Genomic DNA, 25,513 nt, shown 5'->3' with positions numbered 1-25,513 from the left:
CAGCAAGAGGTATGGTCAAGGTTGGAATACTGAACCCAAAGAACAGTTCAAGAAACGGAGTTTAGAGAGACTGCTTCAGGTTAATTCATTAACTAGTAGCAGCACGCGAAGCAGAAGTGAAATTCATGAGTTAGTTGGGGCCATGTATTGAGCGAGGCCTTGTCAAATCATAATATAACCCAACAAGGTGTTGGAGTGGCTATAAAAGCTAATAGAACCCCAGACTCCCATATAGAAGTACAGTGACCTGATTTAATAGGGGTAATGGTTAGCTGTGTGTACTCTCCTCTAGTTAGATCCTATTTGGGTTATTGTCTTTATTCGGGGGGTAGTTTGTTTTAAAAGAGATATTCATGGACTGGAGAGCTTCTAAAGAAAGGGCATAAGATAAGAAGTGAGGCTGTTTAGAGAAGAGAAGGCTTAGAAGGAACGTGGCACTCACTTCAAATATTTAAAGGGCTGTCATGATGTAGGTAGCACGGTTAGACTTATTCATATTGCACAAGCCGGTATAGAATTAATTAAAACTGTGAATCTAAAATTTTAAGGAGGCATAGAAAACTTTGACTGAACTAAGTTAACTCAACAAGTTGTGAGATAGCATAACCATAGGTATTTAAACAGATGCTGCAAGAGCATTTGTTTTACAAATAGTTTTTCTATTTTAATGATTTATGAGAAAGGATATCATCTAAGAGCTCCTTGTTCTAAGATTCTAAGGCCTCTTCTAACTTAGCATGAGCATTTTGATGATTCAGTATAAATTATAATTCCTTCTCTTATTATGAGAGCAGAAACGCAATGTTTAGTGGCTTGCCGTTTCTTTATTAACAGAGTCAAATCTGTAGGTACGACAGCGGCCTGGACTTCTCTTGAACAAAGGTTGTGACTCCTTGACAATAGGCTGAGGGCCAAGAGATAGCGATCTGATGGGGACATAAATCTGAAACACTCCATGAAAATGTTGAAAAATATTGTCAGAGTGCATTCAGTTAAGGCTCCCATCTTAAGCAGAGCACAAACAATGAGTCTCTTAATCTTTGCAAGGCGTTTGTGAGAGACGCAGGGCTCTGTTGAGCATGCAGGGGGAGGGGGTGGAGTGGAAAGGAAGATGAAATGAAGTGGAAGGAATCGAGAATCAACAGGTATGTGACATTCGAAATACACATCCATATTCATATTGATAGCTTTCTCTAGCCCATATTTTAGGAAAAAATTATGTGATTTATTTTATTTTTGCGCATGATTTTTTGGGGGGAGCGGATAGAGAGTGGGAGACGAAATATATTAGTATCAGAACTCAAGGTGCATTACCCAGAAAAAGGGTATAGCTACACTAATGAATACACAAATTGAATGCAAATATGGGAATCAAAATTCCCAGAGTGGCTAAACCGTATGCTGGTAGTTTTGGAATGGGGCCATTGATTCAGCAAGTTTTGCAGAAAAAATAAGCCTCTGTGGATCCTATTCTGATTCATAAGGACTTTGAGATGAGCTCCGGTCTGATTGGAGTGCACTTTACTTTGAAAGACCTTAAATGATTTGCCCAAGGTCATGCTGCTGGTAAATGGCACTGTGGTCACTCAGACCCAAACCCAGTGACCTAATCCTACTCTCCACACCTAATCCTCCATTTAATTTCATCTCAAGAGCATTTTGATCCTGGTGGAATCAGACGAGCAAGAGAAAGCAACCACAGCTTTCTCTGGGTGGGGAGAGAAATCATGAGAAGCCCCAGTGTGGGTGTGTGCTGTGTGGGGAGCCGTGGCCCCATCTCTTTGACTCAATTTGGGTGCAGGTTTATAGTCTCTCTTCACACTGGGAGAGCTGCTTTTTGAACCATTACCCATCTGTCTGCAATAAACGGGTCCCTTGAGTGCGATGTCTTGGGTCCTAATCTTTGAGTAATGATTATAGGTGGAAAGTGTCTTTGAGGCAATTCCTATTGAGAACTGAGAGTCCTAGAAAGGCTCTATTTATTAAAAATCAGCCAACAGCAATTTTCCCTTCAACTAACTGTCTTCTTTGAGTCTTTGCTTCTTAAATATTCATGAAACCTGCAGTGATTTCAGATTAATCTCCACAAGATAAGTCATTCCCGGAATCTTACATCTATGGTGGTATTTAGATTTGTTTCTAAGTTTCCCCTGTAATAGTTTAAAATCCCTTTGCAAAGCTTGTATTGCTTTCATTTACTGAAAATGAACAATGCTGAGCCGGGCCCAGAGGACATTAAAACCCCATTATAGTTCACTTCCTGAAACCATGGATTTGGTTAGCCTACAGGTAAAATCACTTCCCCGTGTGTACAGGGAAGTGTAGTGTTTCCTTCTCAGCACAGCTGCAATGTCTCTAATATAGTGCCTTTACCAAGTGTTTGTTGACCGAACAAATAAATTCAGATGATTCCATGCCCCAAGGCTTCTTGTTTTGATTGAATTTGGTTCTTAGAAGAGAGATAGAATCTATGTGAAATATTCTGTACTACATATCTTTAAATCGTTACAGTACGCAAGGATCAAAGTCAATCTTTGATTTTAGTTAAATACGTAATTAAATACTAAAATAATGGTTAAGAGACATGTAAAAAGAGAAACATTTTATATTCGTTTTCATACTGGTAACATTGAAAGAGAAGTATTTTGATATCTATTTCCATCCCATTTATTCTGTAAAGTAGATGACATATAAATACAGATCCAACGAGGTTAATCCACTCCTTAAATAAAAGATGTTTTTATAACACACAGATTTTTCTAAGAAGGAAATTGGTTCTTCTCCCACCCTCTAAATTGCTCTTTATTAAAAAGAAAAGTGTTTGTTCAGTTTTATGTCTTTCAATGTTGGATGGCAGTATGGCTGTGGATGAGGTATAATCAGTTTTTATGGGTGATGTTCCCACAAAAGGAGTGGTTTAGAAGTGAACGAGTTACCCTATGGTATTCAAAGTTCTCACTTTGTCATATTGGACACTCATCTTATTCTGTTTCTGTTTGTGGTTTCAAATCATAAGGAACTTACGTAAATTTGTTTCAGGTATTTGAGGTGATAATGAGCCTTTCAATTTTTTCCTTGAAACTCTCCTGAGGGTTTGTGCATTTGCCACGAGAAAGAATTCCAATGGCAACCCAGCAGCCTTGTAGCTATCCGACTTTGTTTTTCTGAGGTATTCCTTCCTCTTAAGCTAGTCAGTGAAGCTTGCCATAAAAATTAACACAGATGTCAAAAGCTGATTTTCTTTAAAGTATGAGTATCAACGGCGTTTGAGTCATAAAAGAGACACCTCGAGTTGAACTTCGGGTAAGTTCTCAACCCATCTTAGTGCTATTGCTTCCGTTTTAAAAAAAAAAAAAAATCAGTTGCAACAAACCAAGGCAAAACAACTTTAGATATTCAATAGGAGTTTTAATTGCAAAGATTTCCTCTGACGTGAGTGTTAATGACTGTCAAAGCAATAGCATAAAAAGACATTACGAGTTTAATGATTGATAGACTAAGAAAAACACAAGGTCTTTTGTCAGATAAATGACTACTGTTTGGTGTTCCTTTACCTTAGGAATATCAAGTGATCTCAGGATAGGTAATAATGGCCCAGGAGCACGGCAGCAAGTCATTATGTAGCCTGTTATAAAATAACCAAAGCAGGAAGGCTAATTACTTGTTTTCTCACTTGGCAACTTTGACATTATTTCAAGTTTTTGGATTTGTTTTGGATTCTCTGTTGAAACTTTGTATTTCTGAAGGCTTTAAATAAACATATAAAATTTTATGCGATTGGCTTTGTATATCTACGGTCTATGTGTATCACCAAAGAAAATTTAAATCCTCCTCCAAATGTTGGAAGAGCACAGCTGGTAGTGTTTGGTTTTATACAGATGATGCTGTGACACAAATCCATGAGACGAAATGACAGCAGGAATATCCAACAATCACAAAGTAATGGTTATCAATGAGTTTTCTTTTAAGCAATAGTTTAAACCCCTGGGGTGGCCAGTATCTGCTATGACATGTTCTTAGCATGCTGAAAGACTTCATGGTGACACATAATGCTACACAAGTCAAATCAACTTTTGCTCCGTGTATTGTTAAATATGAGAAACTTTGTAGGTTAGCTCTCATGTTTATTTCAAGAAAACACCCTACATTTCAAAAAGCGCTAAGTTGATTCTTGTTACTTCCTTGTCGTCGCTCCTCTATTAATCTCATTTCATGACTTGTTTGTAAATCAAGTCATTTTTGATTCCTGTAGTTGCCTCCAGGAAAAGCTGGTAAATAATACTAGAATGAGTTTCAGGGAAACTAGGCATGGATTTCAATGGCAGACTCTGCCAATTTGCCTAATTGCTATTTGCTCAGAATATCATGTGCCTACTGATGGTCTAGAAGAACTTGTAAGATGTAATCTTGCTGGCAAATCCACATCTGATGCAAAGTAATCTTAGCATCCTAAGGAGCAAGTTTACTGCAGCTATTGAGGGGCCATGAGACTTCTTTCTTCTGTGTCCTCCAGGCTGCCACCAAAAATATTTCTTTGGCATCGTTACCCTCACTCCCGCTCACTCTGTTCTCCGCAGATCTGGGAGTGTTGTAGGATGTCCCTGGTCTGTCCTGTTGATTCTCTCATGTCCTGACTGCCAGCTTAACCTAAGATCATTGCTATGAGCAAGGGGACAATAACTTTGGGTCATATAGCCAGAGGAGAAGGGCAAGGGGCATCACGTCATGCTGGGGAGGGGTCTCTGTGGGTCTGGACAGAGAAGCAGCTGAGAATGGCAGGGCTCGGGTTTCATTTCCTTCTTCGCTCTCCAGGTGCTTCACTTACTGGAACCGATTCCTGAGGTCTAAAGGTATTTTACCTGAACAAAGTATTGTCACATCAGGCCGTGGCAAGGTTAGTGTGGTTAAACAAGACAAAACCAATATATTACTATTATGTGAGAGCCGAAAGGCCTGAAAAGGAAAAAACCTCACTTTCTTCCTCCACTCCTCTATGAATGTGCTTGTTAGTCCTTGTTCTCTGTTCTCTTTGTGCAGTCATTTATAGAGGTCTGTGAGAAGGTGTCTTTGGTTTTTGCTTTGTTTTGTTTTGGTGGAGGTGGAGAGTAGCCTAGAGGGAATGTCCCAGATAGAATTTATCCAGGAACTGAGTATTTATATTGACTCCAAGAATTAGAAGAAATGAGACTTTCCCCCAGCTTTTTGAAGATAAATAATACTGATGTTCACACATTAAAACAGAGAGAATTCTGTTAGTTTATTTACCTTACTGCAATGTTGGTTTTAAGGCACAATGAAAACATTTTCTATAAGTAGTATAAGATCCAGACAACAAAGTAATGCTTTTATGGTATCTTAACTGTCAAGTGCTATCACATTGCATTTTGAAAGTGATAACTGTACTTTTTAATGTATTTTTTCATAATTATACTTAATCCTCTGACACATTTCTGATAGCTCTTTATAATTTTAGGGTAATAGATTCAACTTAATCCTTCCGCTAAAAATTTAAGTATGTTGAAACTTGGGTATGCTGCCACCAGGTGGTGGCAAATCCTTTGAGTCATGTGTTATTGTAATTTAAAAGTTTTTTTTTTAAAAAAAGCTCATTTAAATAAAAGCAGTAAAGATATTTCTTTAAACAATATCTTACTCAGAAGCTTATCTATAAAATAGATAAAGTCAGCTAAGTTACTATGGTGAGAATGGGATAAGAGTTTCAAAACCCAATGTCTGTGTCCACCTCTTTTCTCTGATGATCTCAGAGGAACCACAGGAACACAATTTGAAACTTACCAATTTCAATTATAATGTGCACTTTTTTTTAGCTGGCATTAAGATATGAAGCATTTTTAAATTAAAAAGATAACTATTTAAACTGTAATCTTCTACAGCAAGAAGGAGAGTCTAGGAAAGCACTTTTTAAAGTTGGGGGGAGAGGAAATATCCTTCCTTAGGAACCAGTATATTAAGGTGAGAGGAAGAGACATGAGCAACAGCACAAATGTAAGGCCAGACTACTGAGAGCCCTGCCCAAAAGACCAAGCTCTATTTGGGCAGAGTTAGGACATATAGGAGATTCTGGAAGAAGGAGAGGTGCAGGAGGGTGTGATTCTTCTGAGAGTCAATGATTGGTTGAACTTCTTCATATTTTTAGATTCATTATTGTCCAGTTAGTTAATTAGTCCCAGAGTTGGAGCCTGGGATCCCAAGTGGGAGGTCACCATCTTCCAGAATGTCAAGCCCTGGGCAGTCTTCTTTCTGTTTTTCTGCTACCTTCTGTCCCAGGTCACTAGAGAAGACAGCCAGAGAGCAAACTACATGTCCACCTGCTTACCCACTCTGTGCAATGGGTCTCCCCAGGCTACTGCTGCTGCCTGCGTTGGGCCATGTGTTGGCTATCATTTTTGCTTTGTCAGGGACCACACATCAGCTCCCTCCTAAACGATCAGTATCTTAGTTAAAAGCGATGTTTTTACTTTGTATATCTTTGCCTGGGAACCGCATGCCGGTAGAAATGGCAAACTCTCCCAGAAACCACTTGTTTCTAAAAGCATTGTTTTCTCTCAGAATATCCTTAAATACAGAACCTAATACAACCTTTGAACAGAGAAGTAGATAAGGCAAGTATAGTAATATAACTATCCTACTATACAGGAAACCGAGATTGTGGGACGGTTGAATGGGGAAAAAAAATCACCAACCAAACAAACGAAAACCCCAAGAAACAGTTAATGATAAACCAGTAAAACAACCAGGGTGTCTTACTAGGGTTGTTCTAAGTTACATAGTTGCTCTAAGAAATATATATTCAGAGAGAAAGAGAGAGAGAGGGAGAGAAAGAGGCTGAGGAGAGATTGACTGGTAGTTCATAAGAGTGTCAATTCACTGATTCAGTGAATATAAACTGAGTACCTACTACGTTCCATGCACTGTTGTGGAGTCTAGACAAACTCCATGCCCTCCTGGAGTGTTTTAATGGGAGAGAAGACAGTGAACACAAAAATGGGTCAGTATATAATGCTTGGTAAGGAAAACTGCTATAAAGAAAAATGAAGACAAGCAAGGGGACAGAGGGTAAAGGGGGAAGGGTAGCATGCAGAGGAATTCGTCCTTAAGAGAAGGACCAAGAACAGTCCCTCTGAGAGGGGACATCTGAGCAGAGACCTGAACGCAATGACAGAGTGAGCCATGTGATAACTGTTGGAAAAGGCTTCCAGGCTAAGGGAAGAACAGCAAGGGCAAAGAGCCTTGGGAGGAGCAAGCTTGCTGTTCAAAGAACCAGTGACTAACCACTCTAGGCCGGAGAGAATGAATGAGGGAAAAGTGGTGAGGTAGGAGGTAGGGCCTCACAGGCCATGGTGAAGGGTCTGCATTGAGCGTGATGTGAGGACAGGGCAAGACCTTGACTACTGTGTGGAAACAGACTGTGGGGAAACATGGAAGCGCAACAGTGAGTTAGGAGCCTCCACTGGGATCCCAGGAGAGTGTTGATGGTGGCCTGGATTGACAAGCACTGCTCATGCCAGGCAGCTCTTTCTCTCTGAATCTCTGCACGCTCTGTTGATTTATTCCAGCTAACTTCTCCTGGGACAGGTATTCACAAGACAAGTAGTAGCCATCTGTTTGATAGTCATGGAGGTTCCTGCTGTGGGTTATAACAGGGGTCCCCAACCCCCGGGCCGAGGACCAATACTGGTCTGTGGCCTGTTAGGAGCTGGGCCGCATAGCAGGAGGTGAACGGCCGGCGAGTGAGCGAAGCTTCATCTCCCCTCCCCATTGCTCCCCATGGCTTGCATTACCGCCTGAACCATTCTCCCACCCCCACCCCCACCCCCGCTCCCATCCGTGGAAAAATTGTCTTGCAGGAGACTGGTCACTGGTGCCAAAAAGGTTGGGGACTGCTGGGTTACAAAATGGCCTGCAGCTGAGGTCTTGGCCAAGTCACTTCACCTCACTGAGTTTAGGTGGTCCACATAGCATCTTTCTCAGGTCTGACATCCTCTGAGTCCTAATTTTTGTGATTGAACCTTAATGAGCTCCACCACCCATGATGACCACAAGGGTAATGGAAGTCATTAGAATGCCCCACATGCCTCTGAATTGAATATAATTTGATCCAGATCTTTTCCACTCCTTGGGAACCTGCAAACATTCTGTGATGCCCAAATTCAGATCTTCAATCTCCTATCAGACTGATTTGAGGAACTCTTGAAGACAAGAGTTGTCACTGGGTAGAGGAGGCCCCACCAGCAATCCCCTCCTCTACTGTCATACAGCCTGTGGCCCTTGTGAGCTTTTTCAGGGCCCTCGTTAATGTTCATCTGAATCTGACCTTGAGGGTCTGGGAGGTTCACGGGCACTTGCTTGCATCTTGTAGGATTAGCACAGAGATCCCAGTGAAATTCTGTCATCATCTCCTGCAAACAAAAAGTAAGGGGACATAAAAAAATTTTAGTCATGAGTTTCAGGGAGGGAGACTACAGCAGCGTTTCGTTCTTCCACATTAAATAGATGCTGCTTCATCCTCTATCAGTTCAGTCTCTTTAAAATGTAAAGTTCTGAATCATTTCTAAGCATTTGCGGTCTAGTATCAGGGTCATGTTTCATGCCCCATACACAAAAAGTTAGGCGGTAGATTAAAAAATATAAAGGTGTTGACCTAAATAACAGCTCTTGAGTTCTGCCTGAAGTACACGGCTCCCTCTGGCATTAGTCACATGATCCAAATCTGATTCGGATCCCTGATCTTCAAAGTGACAGTCTAATTTGGACAGAGACTCTAATACCTGATGTGAAACATGCAGAATGGTCATCACCACCCAAAACAAACTTTTCTTGGGTCTGCGTGTATGCACTGCTTAAAAAAGCCTTTCAGAAAAGTTTGTACATTTGAGGCTTGAAATAGAGCCCGCTTTCAATAAATAGATGCTCCGATGCGGACTGTGGGCTCATTAACTTACCTTTTCGTTTTGGAGATCTTGTCTTAGGTTACAAGGGAACAGATTTCCCTGGTTTTAATGTGTTCCATACCAGACATTTGCCTACTTCTCTTAAATATAAACTGGTCTCCCCTGTCACCGACGCAGAGGATTGAGCATTTCTAAAGCAGGCTGAGGGAGTCAAGGAGAAATTTGAGAATTTCCTGAGGAATTTAGAGGAAGGCATAAGCCAAGTTTTATGGCAATTGTATTTACTATTTAAAATGAATAATCATTGTAGTCTCTTATAGTATGTAATGTTATAATTAGTCATAATATATGACTAATTCTCCCAGGAACTCAGTTATTCCTTGATAGTGAGTTGGAGGTTGAGAGTTACAGAGAAAGCCCTAGGGAGTTGGGCTTATTCAAGTGGGGGAAATGAAGGATAAAGAGTGATTGATTGACTATTTGCAGATAATGGATTTTTCCCATAAAGAGGTGATGTTGGACTACTGTTCAGGGAAGTTTGAGTAATATGAAATGAGCTTCAACTGAAGGATGCAGGATTTAGGTAAAGTACACAGAAGGATTTCCTTTTAATAAGTGGAATTCAGCATAGATGGATTCCTAGACCACAGAGGTGGTGGTGGTAGTAGGAAGGTGGCTCGTAACTGTTGAAAACATGAGAACACCACCCAAAGTAAGTGAAAGTATGGAGTGTAAGCCATGATTTTGTTTGTTCTGCTACATTCTGCAAATTGAAAATTTTTCATCAGGACAGAACTTAAAACCACCACCATACCCAAGTACAGTCCATGCCCCGTTGAAAGGGACTCAAAATATAGAGTGAAAACTGATGTCGCTCAGCCAGAAACTAAAAAAAATGGTTTTTTACCATTATCAAAGGATGGTTATAGTATTTATGAATCTAGAAATATTGCTTTATTTCCCTTTCATGGCATAATCTACTCAAAATTAAAATATGTCATCAGCATCATTAAAGTTTGTTGCGTCACCCGACAGATTTCGAGAGCATATGTCTTCATTTCATCCACAGTATCTGAGACGTATCACTTTCAAAATTTGCATATGTGACTGTCACTAGGAGGTTCATCTCAGGTCCAAGTACCCAATCAGAACTATTTATTTTTTAATGTGTCCTATGGGTGTGTATTCATGGACTCCACAAAGTAATTTTTTGCTATATACTTTTAAAGGTTATTTTATAAATTTATTTATTTATTTTGGCTGCATTGGGTCTTTGTTGCTGCGCGCGGGCTTTCTCTAGTTGCGGCGAGCGGGGGCTACTCTTCGTTGCGGTACGCGGGCTTCTCATTGCAGTGGCTTCTCTTGTTGCAGAGCACGGGCCCTAGGTGTGCGGGCTTCAGTAGTTGTGGCTAGCGAGCTCTAGAGCGCAGGCTCAGTAGTTGTGGCACAGAAGCTTAGTTGCTTTGCGGCATGTGGGATCTTCCCAGACCTGGGCTTGAACCTGTGTCCCCTGCATTGGCAGGCAGATTCTTAACCACTGTGCCACCAGGGAAGCCCTTAAAGGTTATTTTAAAATTATAGTGCAATCCATCAAACATTTGCAATTGTCAGATTATATCCAAAGGGAAAGCTGATAAATCTGGTTTAAATGTTGTTGCCTCTTCTTAAAAATAATTTTGGTATGTGACATCTATAGCCATCCAAATCAACTTTTGTTTTCAGTTTTTTTTCCAGCTAATGAATTTTCCCCCAAAATTATTTTGAGCATGCTCCTTATAATAGAAAGAGACTTCGTTAACATCTGAATATAGCATGTTTTCTCTTTTCTAAGGGAAAACTTGGGGGGAAAAGACCTTTCATCAGGTCATATTAAGGCATCTGTGCTCTCCCAACGCTGTTTTCTATGGTGATATCAGGGTTGATATGCTTAAAATGAATGATGTTGGCTTGTTAAGGTGTAGTCTAAGCACAGAACCTTTCATTAGAGGGCAAAGCTACAGCGATCCAAAATAGTTACGGCTCCCAGAGTCTTCACTAGAGGGGAATCATGTCCTAGAGCAGGGTTTCCAACCCTGGGCCAAGGGCCGGTAGCGGACTGTGGCCTGGTAGGAGCCGGGCCGCACAGCAGGAGGTGAGCAGCGCCGAGGAGGTGTGAAGCTTCATCTGCTGCACCGCATCGCCCCCCATGGCTCACATTACCTCCTGAACCATCCCCAGCCCGGTCCATGGAGAAATTGTCTTCCATGAAACTGGTCCCTGGTGCCAAAAAGTTGGGGACCGCTGTTCTAGAGAATGGCTCACAAAGTTGCTTTTAAATTATATGTCAATCTGATGATTTCAATAGATTTTAACCTCACTCAGAGGCAGGGTTTATTTTCAGGTTTCCGGATACGAGGCACAAAGAAATGACTACCTGAATAATAGTTGCTACCTAACATTGGATGAAAAGTTGGAATTCCTGTTTTCACTTACTAAGCTAAATCCTCCCCTGTCTCTATCCAAGCACTACAAAATTCATCGGGAATTAATTTTTTTTCCCTCTAAGTGGTGATCATTTAATTTTAGTCAAATTCCAACTGGCCAGTGTAAATGCCTAGAGAGAGATAAGGGTTGCGTAGCCTGTCAGGAGTAGCTCACGTGGCTGTTTGTTCAAAGTATGTGCTGAAGCAGAAACAACCCTTTTTGTTTTGAAAGTATGTTAATGTGATAATGAAATGCACAAAGCAAAGAGGTTCATCCATATAAATGGGTCATTTAAATAATGAGCAAGGAGGAAGGATGTGGGTTGGTGTCAGTACTGATTAATTAGGACATAAAAATAAATAACCATCCCCACATTGGCTGCCTCCCTTGAAACTTACTCTATTAGTGGGCAATAAAGTTAATGCAATTGACAATATAATTACAGGTTAGTTAACAGAACAATCCATGAAGAGGCTCTTGCTTCTTCTACAGCTTTAATTAGCTAGATAGCATCTCTGTTAATTTTCTCATCTCTATCTTGCTAATCTGATCCTTGTAGAGAAATCTAGTGTTTTCAATTAATGTCTCAGATTGTATTAGATATTAGATACAGACAGATAATATTGTTCTAGGTATCCAATTCAAGCAACTTTTATTAAATGTCTTTTATGTGACATTCTCTGTGCACGCACATGGTAGTGAGTTTATACACTTCAGAAAAATGCAACAATGTTGACCAGTGACTTTCTTCTACTATTACCCTTTTCTCTGGAATCTTTGCACCTTTCATAGGTATATTGTCAGATTTATTCCCTCACCACAGAGGTGAACCTTGAGGCAACTTTATTCAGTCTATTTTACACAATCATAATTGAGGATAATGTAAGGTAGTTGAAAGTTAATAATCAACTCAGCTTCAAATACTCAAAGAACACATAACCTGAGATCAGTTAGCATCACCAGAGGTCACTGAGACTACTGGAAGGGTACTTGGAATACATACACAGACACACAGACACACACAGACAGACAGACACACACACACACACCATACTACAGAAAACAACAACAAAACCTCACATAAAACCACTTGAGATGCCTCCCTGTCCCCATAGTATACCAACAAAGGTGAATGTGATTTGGTTAATATCTTCTTGCTATTGTTAAATGATGAATCTGAGGCTGGCTTTTGCACAGGATGAGTCAGCTGTAAGTTGGTGGATATTTTCAAAGAACTAATTTCATTGTGATAGAGAGAACCTCTTCAATGTTATTTTCAAAAGCCTATTTCACCCCTCCAGTGTAGACATAACTTTCTTATATTGTGAAATGAAAGAAGAAAATCAAAATCGAATTGTGTTTTTAAGAATAAACAAGAAAAATGCTCTTCATGTTGCAGCAATGATTGTCTTCAGATCCCTTCCCTAAGATTTATACTTTTATTTATTTATTTATTTTCCCCTGCATAATTCCCCAGGTTTTCAGGTCAAAGTAAAGATTTTCTTTACCAAAACTGGCCCCTTTCCTCCTTCCCTCGCCTTCTCCCTCCCCCCCCCCCCCGCCCTCTCGCACAGTGTAAAACATGGATAAAGCAGAACATTCTGTTTTTTTCACAATGGTTCATTTGTATTCTCTGAACCCAAGACTAAGGCAGGTTCTGGTGTCTCACTGTTTTATATCACCATTGAGGGAGCAGTGACACGCTGGCTGCTGATGAATAAATATATTTATCTGGCTTCTAAACCTGCATACACTGTTGAATAATGAGCAGATGTTAACAATTACTTTAAATGTCCTGGATATTTTGTAAAACTTTTATCAAACTTAGAGTGGTTTATTGATTTTGTCAGAACCATGCCTTGGGCACAAAACATATTGTCATCTGGGATTCAACCTGGGCAAAATGGATGTCCATTAACATTTTAAACTCAGACACTATGGTCTTGCTTCTGGAATCTTCTGAACAATGGGTCTCTCTAATACGTCCTTACTCTTCCTGCATAAAACAAAGTACATCCGTTGGCAAATTTTCTATAGCCTCACCTTTTAGGATATGGCACAAAAAAATTAGGACTGAGAGGTAATGAATATGAAATTTGAACACCAGCTCCATGCATTTCACGTAAACATTACAACCCAGCTCGGTGAAAACGACCTGTGTTTGTTTTTAAAATAAATGAACAAAAATCTATATTCCCATTTCTCTGGAGTTATGTTTTGCTTTTTTGTTCCTTTTTGTAACATCTAGCCATCTGAGTGGAATGATACAGAAAGTCACTTTGGATTCAAATATAAAATAAGGCCATCCATCATGTTAACAATTTAATTACCTGAGTGTATATTTTTCTAGCAAAAAACCCCATTATTTGTTGTGTATCTTATTACTGAGCCATTGCCCCGGGACAACTTGGCTGTCATGGAGCAGGCCTTGTGGTAAGAAATGGCGAGATAGGGAGCAGATAAGCCGAGCTGTCCTCTGCTGCCCTGCCAGGCCCGCTCGGAGCCTGTGTTTGCTTGAGGCCTCACCTGTTAGAGCCCCTGTAAGCTTTGCTGCGACGGTGAAATGGTGACTTGTAAAGGCAGCCACGCGTGACAGAGAGACTAAGGGGCGAATGAAATAGAAATGTGATATTTTCTATCTTCCGAGGGCCCAGGAAATAGGACCCCTGCTGTCGAGCTGGGGCTTGGCCTTCGCTATCACACTGAGCGCAAGGGCAGTGGTCAGATTGACTGTTCAGGACTCGAGAAAGAGGCCAAGCACACAAGGCCCGAGGTTGCTCTGATTGTTTAAGCATCTGCCTTCCCAGTGATTGCAGATTAAGGAATAACTTCATCACTGAGGAACTGAGGAGATTAGACTGAGGGAGGCAAAGAGGAAAAGGACAGCTTCTGGGCCTTCTCAGGGCACCCCCCCCCCAGCTCTCCCCAGGTGGTGGGCACGTCTGTGATGCCAGCCTGTTGTTGGCTCTTTTCTTAATCCCATGCCCTGTTACAAATATGTATAACAACATAAGCTGATAAATTGATAATATGGCAACAGTCCTATCTGCTTAGGGGTTTGATGGGCATAAAGTGGCAAGGACGCTGCCTGATTCCTGGCTGGATAATGTTACAAGAGAGGAAGGTGTTATTCTTATTAAGGCTCTGAATTGAGGATAATTCTTGCATTTCAGAGCAGAGGCCTGGTAAATGATAGAGACAGTAAGGCTTGGTGGAAAACTCTGGGTATGAATCTTCCAGGTAGCAGGGGGCAAGCTGCCTAGTAGAAAACCTTTGCTTCTGAACCTTGACCAGGTGGCCCTATTGGGTCTCTCTCTCTCTCTCTCCCCCTTTCTCTTTTAATTTCAGGACACATAATTCTAGAAATACACTCACTCCAGTTCTTGCCTGAAGAAGAGCTGCTGATCATTTTATGGTTAAACAAATGCATGGAAGTTTCTTCCAAGCAGATTTCAGTGGAGATGATTCAGCCAACGATGACAAGGAGAGGGTCGTTTGTCTTATGAGTTCCTTGATAACTTTACAAATGCGTCTGATTTTCACAGCCAACGCATGTTTTCATAAATGGAAACAAATAAAACAGTAGGCAAGGGCTTTCTCAAAAGGCTTGCCAAGTACACTAAACACACAAAAGTACATTCACGGTGAAAGTTGGTTGAAAACAGCTGTTTTAAAGGATTTTGGGTGGATGCAGTTAACAGCATCATCATTATAAGGCCTGAAGCGAACGTGTTACTGATTATATCACATTAAGAAGTTGGAATGTGTTCCCACAGCACATGCTGTTTGAAAATAACAAACAACTCCAAGACACTCAGCTAAGACTTTCTTAGGGGTTGTGCAGCCTATCTATAAAGATAAAATTCTCAGGAGAATGAAAGTACACCTTATCTTAACCAATCAGAATATTTTTAACAGTATCATTTGAGTGGAGTTTTCCTTAACGTCTCTCACCTTCTCCCCAAACCTTCTCTGCCTTCGCCAGTCGTACACTCTGTTGAAGTTGTGCAAGAAACCAGATATGAGGAAGTTTAGGGCTTCACTGGGCTATAGCATGCAAATCTAGCTGGCCAGTTTGTTTGACTGTAAAACGTGATGCAGTGCTAGGTCAGCCCCTCGTGGAATGTGTTTGCCTTGGGAGGAGAGAGCGCCCTTCAGGGTGGGTGGGAAAGCTGTGGTGGGGTCTGTGGGATATGGAAAATTTAATAAGGACCATGGGATTACTGCTCCGAGAAGTAATATTCATGTGTTGAAAAGGCACTGTCAGAACGCCACGGAAGCAGGGCTGCCGCATGTCTGCAGCTCGGCTGTTATTGTTCGGCCTGTGTCTGCACTGCCCGTCCACCGTGGCACTGAAGGGGTTCCATAGCCACTTTTTATAATGGCCCTGAAGCCTCCCCAGGGCCCTTGGGGTTAGTTGGGAAGGAATTTAAGTCCCATACTCGGTAAGGAAAAAAAAAAGGGCTTTTTCACCTTTCCACACATCTGAAAGAAGGGTCAGATTTCTCCTAGTGATGAAAGAGTCACCGCTGGGGACTAACCTCCTTTCCCCCCACCGCGGGGGCCACTCTGGGGGTCGTGTTAGGAAGGGCAGCCTCTCCTCTCCTGCTTCCTGAGCAGGGAGGGGGAAGCACCCCGATGTCCAGGGAAGTAGGGGCATCCTGCAAGCACATGAAACAGACAATTGCAGCCATGCTAATATAAAAATATGATTATATAGTAAGAATGTTCTTATTATTTCACTTGTGTGAAGCATGAGTCCCATCAGTGGGACTTTAATAAGCTCTGTAAACTTTGTGAGCCCCTGTGTGCTCATCTTTAGAAAGAGAAAAATAAGACCTACCATATATAATTTTTGTGAGCAGCACATACTAAGCATATATACAGATATGTGTATGTACAGATTTGTATATACATATACGTGTACAAGCACGTATACGTATAAATGTGTGTGTGTTTTGTGTGCACATATACTTTGTAAAAATGGATGTCAGCAGTTTTGCTACAAGAATCCCTTGGGGATTTGGGGACCACTTGAGATTTCAGATTGTGAGAGAGGTCTAATTGTTTGCTCACGAGGAGGGGAAGGGTTCCTGGGGAAATCCTCCCCCAACCAACTGGGAACTTTGGAGACCCTCAGGGTTAAGCTGAGGCAAAAATAAATTTTTTAAGCTAGAGCACATCCCTGCTCAGAGTGAGCAGTGATCCTAATCTAAACACTCAGGATTCCCAAGCCTGCTACAATGTGACCTAGGGATTCCTGAAAGGCTATTACACACCAGATTGTAATATCTGCAAGCATGGGGGTATCACAGTGCAGTTCCCTGCGTGGTAACTTCGGATTCTTTTTCCTCGATGGGACAGTCCTCAGAGGGCAGAAGGCTCTGTTCCAGCAGAGTCTTGATGGGAGCGTTCTGAACTCAACAGAGAAATCTGGTGGCAGAACCTGGCAAATGGTCTGTGCACCTGAAGGAACTGTTTCTGATGGGGACACACGTTACAAAGCGCCTTTTGTCCAGGCCGACGGTGAGTGGGGGGGAAGCGGGTGGAAATGGTGATAAGTTTATTATACCAAAACTTTGATGTAACAGATAAATATATTATTGATAACACTGCAACCATGACTCTTAGGAAATGTCTGTGATAACATGACACAAATATTAGTATTACCAACTATCAGTAGAAGTCGTTCGACACAAAGAAAATACAGTTGATTTTGAATAAAGGGAACGGCTATAGGTGTCAGCTATGGGGCTGTGTAACTGTGTAACTATGTCTCTCGCCATTTCCCTTTTCAGTGAATTATGGGCAAGGTAAATAATTTTAAGGAATCTACATGGAAATGCATTTCAAAAACCATTTGGTTTTTTTATACTAAAATTAATTTTTTGTGCATTAAAAAAGAGAAGAGGGACTTCCCTAGTGGCGCAGTGGTTAAGAATCTGCCTGCCAATGCAGGGGACACGGGGTTCGAGCCCTGGTCCGGGAAGATCCCACATGCCATGGAACAACTAAGCCCATGCGCCATAACTACTGAGCCTGCACTCTAGAGCCTGTGAGCCACAACTGCTGAGCCTGCGCGCCTAGAGCCTGTGCAGCAGCAAGAGAAACCATGGCAATGAGACACCCACATGCCGCAACTGGAGAAAGCCGGCGCTCAGCAGAGAAGACACAACGCAGCCAAAAATAAATAAATAAATAAATTTATTTAAAAAAAGAGAGAAGGAACCCAGAAAATTGTACCCAGAAATTTTGGAGGTGAGATTTATGATTAGATATTTCAGCTTGCCAAATGGAAGTGAGCTGGGTTCTTTTACATAGGAACTATATTCTGTTTTATTATTATTACTATTTTAATAATCAAGATAATTTATTATTTTTTCCTGACAAGCAAGCTATTTTTTCTCTTATTGTACAAATAATTATTTTATATAATACATATCATCATTGTCTCCCCTCACCCCTCATTCTTACCTTTTCCCCTCAATTCTACAATCATTTACTGAACATCTACTATGCCCTAGGTGCAATTTAAGTTACTAGACATGCAAAGAGAAAGTAGATTGAATTTCTGATTCTGAGCAACTCATATAATTTCTTTTGTTCAAATTCTGGAGGTGATGAAAGTAATCATCTCCTCTGGAAAACATTGTCCCCATGGAAAAAATTCTCTCTTAGAAATTACTCTAAAAGAGGGATCTCCCAACTGGGTGTTCATATGCCAGGGGCTATAAAAGATGATCTCTTAAAATCATCTTAATAAAAATATTAAGACCTGTTTTTACTTTACTGTCATATTTTAGATTTGGATTTATCAGTATTATATTACTATTTACGTATTAGTATATTAGCATAGGGAATAATATAAAAATAAATATAGACACATATTGGGGATGCATGCTGAACAAATTTTATTCACAGGGAGTGTGATGATATACATTTGAGGAATACTTTCTAGGTTATATTCTTCATGAAGGCAGAGAGCCTCCCCATCTCTTTTGGTCCTTTACTGTGAGTGACAGTGTCTGGCACATTTGGACACGATAAATATTCAGCAAAAGAATAAATGAATGAGTAAACCAACAAATGGTTTACGTCCCTTTCCTTCAGAGTTGCTAAATAAAAGCTGCTTACTCTAATAGACCATTAGCATGTGGCATATGTTTTTTAAAAGACTCATATGGAAATACTATCTTTTCCACATATTTGAGTCTAATTGTGGGTCTATATAGCACCATATTAGCGGGGAAATCTTCTGGAGGGAATAAAGACTTGTTCTCCCTCAAATCACACCTTATGGGCAACTGTGCTTGCTGTTTACTTGCTTGGTCTTGAAAATAGCCTATCATGGAGCTAACGCTTGAAGGAACTCAAAGAAGGTCACCTGGTTGACCATCACTTCCTTTCTAGGCAGGACGATACGGACAAATAGGTTTGCACTCTAAACAATCTTTACATCCTCCCCCAGGAACCTATTTAAATGCTGGAATTTGGGTGTACTTTTAAATATAATGATTATTTGACCAGGAAAAAATATGGTAAAGATAAGCTCCTTAGGCTTGCTGAATGAGCTTAACAGGGTCATCCTTTTTCCTCTTCTTTGTTTCAGTAGAGAGGAGGAGGTAGGTTTTGTGACTTCATGGAAAGCTTGGAAGTATAGCAATATAGTCCAAAGGAAGTAATATGCAAAAAATCCAAAACAAACCAAACAACCCTGCTGGTTAACACTCTGATGTTTTCTCTGCAAATTTGTCCCTTTTACCATTTTTACATTTAGGGTTCAAAGAATTCTTTTTACAAACAAATAGAGCATATGATTTTGTTATGAGACAAGATGATCACAATGACAAAATGACCTTACATCCATCTGGTATGTGCTTCAGAATTCATGAAATATTTTTACACTGGTTATCACATCTAACTCTTACAGCCAATCACTACATGTTTCCCAATTTTATGGAGGAAAAAGTGGAAATTCCAAGAAGTAAGTGACAGAACCAGGCCCCCTCCCCACTCTTTCTAAGCCCAGGGATATTTCCTTTACATCAGTACTTCTGACTGTAATGCGAATGTGTTTCCCTCAGGCCTTGTTAAAATGCAGATTTTGACTTGGCAATTCTGGGGTGAGACTGAGATTCTGCATTTCTAACAGGTTTCCAGTTGATGCTGATGCTTTTATCCATAGTTCATACTTTGAGTAGCAAGATTCTGCATCATAACTGGTTCCTGTGTGATGTGGTTAAAGACGGGTTTGCTGAGGAGCTTGGTGTAGTGTGTTTAGGATAATGAGAGCAAAAGTTTCAAAAATGGTTATCACTGCTTTGCAGCTGGGCCATCACAACAATCCCAGTCTTTGGTTCACATCTCTTCCCTTCCCTGCAGCTTCCTCCACTGCCTTCAGTTTTTTCTGTCTAAAACGCAGTCTCATCATGCCATTCCCAGCTGTAAAGGCCCACACTGGCGCTCCATTTCCAATAGGCTGAATTGCATCTTTTGAACACTGCATATGAGGGCCTTAACTCTGCCCCTTTACCCTTTCACCCTGCTACAGCCTACACCATGGCCACACCCCTCTCCATCCACATCTGCTTTATTCCATCCACCCCAAATACAACATGCTTGCTCTTTTCCTTTCATGGAATTTCTTTTCTAAATCGGTTCTAGTTCTTCACACAATTATTTGTTTATAGACTTCTCTCATTAGGCTGAGAAAAGTTATAAACAACTGTGTTTATAAACGTCTTACAAGGAATTTGTGGGGTGTTAAATTGTATGTTTGTGTGTATGTGTGTGTGTCTAATACTTGGCGTTCTTTACATAAGGAACATACAGTACATATTCGTGGAATGGACACACTAGATGCCTGATACAACCACAATCATGTAGGATTAATATGTGAGATTGGCGAATTGTTCTAAAACTTGAAAGAAAATGAATTGATGAGGTTCAGAGAGTTGTCTGGATTTTACAACAAATTGCTCAGGATAATCATTTTATGGTTAAGGAAATGCATGAAAATCACAGACATATCAGAGCAGTTTATTTAGCTGGTCTTGACCAATGAATAGCATGTTTAGAGTAGGAGAGAAAGATGGCTCTAGCTTTAGATTGTGCCTCATCCCATGGCATGTTCCAGAGACTTTTCTCCCCCTTCCTGCCAACTTTATTTCACTCAGAAGTCTTATAGCTTGGGCGACTTATGACCAATAATGATAGCTGGCCCATTTTTCTTTCTCCCCTCTGCCTCTTGGTCCTGTAATTTCTATCTGTGGGACTACTGTTCATTTCAAAGAGATCTCTGTGGAAGAACTTTAAAGGGCGGTGCTTTTAAAAATCTTGACCCTTTCATAACCACAATAAAACACTAGCCTTTGGTTTTGCAAGCAAAATAGCAGAGCATTTGCCTTTGGGGGAAGTAATAGAAACCTCGGTAATCAAAGGGCTAAGCTTGTTTTGTTAGAACAGCAGTACTGGTTAAGAAAAGAAACAAAACAGCTAGTCACCAGGTGACCTTATTGTTAATTAAAATGTAGATTAATATTGAATAGGATTTATAAGATGTACTTAAATAAGTAGATATTAACTAGATAGCATTATCTTTGATTTTGGTATCATGAAACAAAACTATATGTGCATACAGTTATATTTGCACACCCACAGACACGTATACATGTACATATACAAACATGTAAAATATCTTTAATTTCCTGGAATGAATTCTCAAGCATTTCTATTGCTGGGAATCCCGAAGGCTCCCTTTTTCTTCTTTTCCTCTCTTTTCTGCTCCCCCAAATTTCCCTTTTTGTGCGTCTACCACTATCACCCACTTACCCACTCTTCTGTCCCCTCATATGTATCACATATTTCCCACTCAACAACTTTTTTTTTTTTTGCGGTACGCGGGCCTCTCACTGTTGTGGCCTCTCCCGTTGTGGAGCACAGGCTCCGGACGCGCAGGCTCAGCAGCCATGGCTCATGGGCCCAGCCGCTCTGCGGCATGTGGGATCTTCCCGGACCGGGGCACAAACCCGTGTCCCCTGCATCGGCAGGCGGACTCTCAACCACTGCGCCACCAGGGAAGCCCTCAACAACTATTTAACAGGCAACTTGCTCTGGTCTTCATATGTGCAGTAGGAGGAGGGAAGGGAGAGTGGTATTGAAAAAATTTACCCTGTAAATTCCAATGTTTCAGCCGGGCAACAAGACCCTGATTCTAAATACGAGGAGGCAAAGGCATGACTCAAACCACAAGAAAGATTGGGATTTGTGGTCAGGCCCTAGCTTGACTCTAGGTTGCTGAGGTCTTATTACGGTGGTAGATGAGGTATAGGGAAGCAGAGCCCCTGACCAATTTGGAGGAAATGCTTAGAAATTCAAAGTAAAGACCAAGTTAAAAACACACTTGGGTGAACTAAACCAACCCTGAACGGATCACTCAATTTAATTTTATCTAAAATTCTGTCAAATAGGGTAAAACTGTTCTACTTTTTCATTGAGAACCAACTCAGGTAAGTACACCTGAGCCTCCCAGGACAGGGCATCAGTGACCCTCTACTGGGAGGAGTTGGGAGTGGCCAGTAGCGCAACATAATTCATGGTTGGAATGTCCGTGTTTTCAAAGTGCTGAGTGTTTTCTAGGTGTCTTGACATCTCTGGAAAGACTCGAGAGTGAGTGAATCACTCGTCAGAGCCCTTACTGCTCCCTTTGGACCGCGCTGGCCGAGACTGCTCTAATGCAGCTCCCTTTGACCACCCGGCTTCCCCCTTTTCTTATTTTGTTGTCTGTCACCCTAACATTTTGGTTATCAAAGAGTTAGGGAATTAATATGAATAATCTCGCAGTTGTATGGATGAACGTAATGAAACTTTACATCCAACCTTTGGAAACAACCTCCACAGAGTTATGTTTCTGAGATTATACAAACGCTTTTATTTTCTATGTTGACTTTTATGTTACTACTCTCAGAATAAATTGGAAGCCCGCTAAGTATTTACTGCATGAATCTGACACACTGTGGTTTAAAATTTACCTTCAAGCACTAGAAATAAATTGGTCCTCAGTTGTAGGCATTTAGGATTGGATCTGGATTTGCGGAACTGAACTTGTCTAAAATGTAGACTGACCAAATGACCAGAGATTTTGGCAAAGTCAAGAGTTGCCTTGGAGTGAGCACAAAACTGTGATGGCAGCCTCGGGAATGTCAGGAGGCTTAAGGCTAATACAGCCCTTTAAAGAGAGAGCAAGAAATGATGGAGCATTTGCTTACATATTTGTACAGAGCCTGGTGGAAAATATAAATATAATGTACAAATCAGATCCCCATACGTCATATTTGTAAAAATGTGCCATCATTCATTCAACAACAAACGCTTCTTGAGAGTTTGCTTTGTTCCAGGAACTGTGGTTGGTGCTGTGTTTATAAGTGTAGCATCTACGATGCTTCTTCACTAAAAGAATCTTGAGTTTGTCCACTCAGAAATACTTTGAACCAGGAGAATAATTAAGATTTCTTCAGGGTCGGCTTCCCTGGTGGTGCAGTGGTTGAGAGTCCGCCTGCCGATGCAGGGGACACGGGTTTGTGCCCGATCCCACATGCCGCGGAACGGCTGGGCCCGTGAGCCATGGCCGCTGAGCCTGCGTGTCCGGAGCCTGTTGCTCCGCGACGGGAGAGGCCACAACAGTGAGAGGCCCGCGTACCGCAAAAAAAAAAAAAAAAAAAGATTTCTTCAGGGTTAGGAAAGGAAACTCTGAGACTGCCATGATTAATGGAATGGATCTGAGTTTTGCTGGAGCAAATGGCATAGGAGCATCTCTTTGGAAGAAACCCTGGTTGGAAGTCAAGAAGAATGGATTGTGGTGTGAGTTCCCTTGTTACAGTCTTATTTAGTAGTTGGAGCAGAGTTCACGTCTGGAACCCCTCTGAGAATTAGCCATTGTGGAGAACAGAGAACCAAGAGGAAAGAGAAGTAATATATATTGAAAGGCTTAATCTGAGCTCTTGCCTGTCTTCAAAGAAAACTTCATTGGTAAAGGACATGCATGATCCTGAAGAAAGGACCCCCATTAGGCACTGAAGAATTAATGAAAGACTTTATGTCCAAAGCCTCTGGTACAGGGAGGTTAAGACACTTGCTCTGTGCCCAATTGGGAGACACGATGGAGCGTGACTAAAATTCACCTCTTGGATCCTTTGCTCAGTAGAGCACAATTCCTTTCTTTTACTATAAATTAAGATTTATCTGACAAGATCCTTCCACATGGGAAACAGAAGAATTAGAACCTGGCAGAACAGGGTTCACGCTTACTCGATTTTGTTGGCTTCTTCTCTCTTATTCACTTCTTTGTTTTGGGGGAGGGGTTATGTTTGAATTCTCTGAGTGCTTACAGAGTCAAGGACAAAATGAACTATCCTTGAAAGCTACTAAGGGTGAGGGTCAGAGAAACACCATTGAGGCAGATCAAACACACATATCCACATCCTCTCCTACTCTATTGTGTTTGAAAAGTATCCTCATGACATAAAAGAGCAGAGGAAGCCTCAGGCAGTGAAAGGAATCTCGAAACTCCTAGAAAATATGTGGTGTTTGTGTGTGTGTGTGTGTGTGTGTGTGTGTGTGTATGTTTACCATAAATTGGCTCATACTGTATCTTTATGCAGTGTTTGTTTATCACTCTCTGGCTCTCTCTCTCATATATATATATATATATATATATATATACACACCTCCCATGTATTGGTAATAGCAAAAAGTTAATGTATAGGGCTCACTGTGTCATGTACTTTCTAAGCACTTTAGATACTACAAACTATTTGATATAGACTAACCACATCTTTTAAATTATAATTAGTTTGTTTATTCCCTGAGTGTTGGATATTTAGGGTGCTTCCAATTTTGTTGTTGTTGCAATGAAAAATGCGGCACCAAATCTCCTTATCTGATGCATGCCTTCCAGGATATGTGTGAGCAGTTGTGAAAGAATAAGAAAGATCTTGTGCACATCATTGCTGATAACAGTGGTTGCCTCTGAGGAGGGAGAGAGGACATGAATGTAGTTGTGGGTAGAGGGGCTTTAGCTTTATATATAATGCCGTACAAGATTTTCCAAGGAAAATGCATTTCATACATTGCTTGTGCAATTAAAATTAATTTTTAGACATTAAAGTTCTTAGGCGTGTATCATAATGAATCTGATCTTTTTCTCTCACTTTTAAGATAGCATCTGCCATAAAGTCCTGGATGTGGAGCCGTGGCAGACAAATGCAATGTGAAATGTTACAGAGCTTTGTAAGATGCTATATGCATACATTCAAGTGACTCTTATGCTAACATACCTGGATTTCAGTCAGTGAAAATAACAGAGAATCCACAAGAAGTAAATACTCCAGGGAGTATTCCCTAGTTTTGAAAAAGATGTCATCTAGATTGAAAAAAAAAAGGAATTTGAGTTGTATTAGTAAAGAATCAATTCAATATGATAGCATACAGTTTTGAAATTTTGTAATCACTGAAATTTTACTTTATTACAACTGTACTAATTAGGATTAGGTATACTTTAAAATATTTTCACTACAAACCAGTTTAATCTGTAGCTCACACTGGATATGTAATTTCTGGAGCCTTAGGTCTGTACAGCTGTTATAACCATGTGACGGTCCACACGTGCAAGCATGTGGGCACACACATTATCAAATGGGAGCAGTAAAAAAGAAAAAAAGGAAAAGAGCGAAATCAAATAGTGTATTTTAAATGGGTATTTGTGTTTCATTGGAAAACTAAGATATTTACCAGGATATCAATGTTCCAACACAGAGAATGACCTTGGGACGTTATCAAGCCCTCCTGCTTACAAGATACGAAATACTTTAAATATTCCAGGCATGAGATTTTCCAAAAACAGACCCAGTGACAATACCTGGATAACCATTTCAATCTTGAGCAGATTTCGATAATAAAGACTGCTTTGAACATTTCACCCCACGAAGAAAGAAAATGCCTACTTTTTCTATTCTGTTTAAGAATGACACTTTCTCTAGCAGTCTGTTTTGAGGTCAGATCAGAGGGTGCCAGGTAGCTTTGACTTCTTGTTTTATTTAAAGTCCTTGCCTTAATGTCACTATTCTGGGCCATCCACACCA

General features: G+C 40.7%; 1 protein-coding gene across 7 annotated transcripts in view; it reads left to right on the top strand.

The window, feature by feature from the left end:
- MECOM (MDS1 and EVI1 complex locus) overlaps positions 1–25,513 on the top strand; it is a 566,735-nt gene that overhangs the window by 356,260 nt on the left and 184,962 nt on the right. The window lies entirely within an intron of this gene.

Source organism: Pseudorca crassidens, chromosome 5, assembly GCF_039906515.1.
Source record: "Pseudorca crassidens isolate mPseCra1 chromosome 5, mPseCra1.hap1, whole genome shotgun sequence".
Lineage (NCBI taxonomy): Eukaryota > Metazoa > Chordata > Mammalia > Artiodactyla > Delphinidae > Pseudorca > Pseudorca crassidens.
Note: the sequence above shows the minus strand (reverse complement) of the source record. Positions and strands in the feature narration are given on the sequence as shown.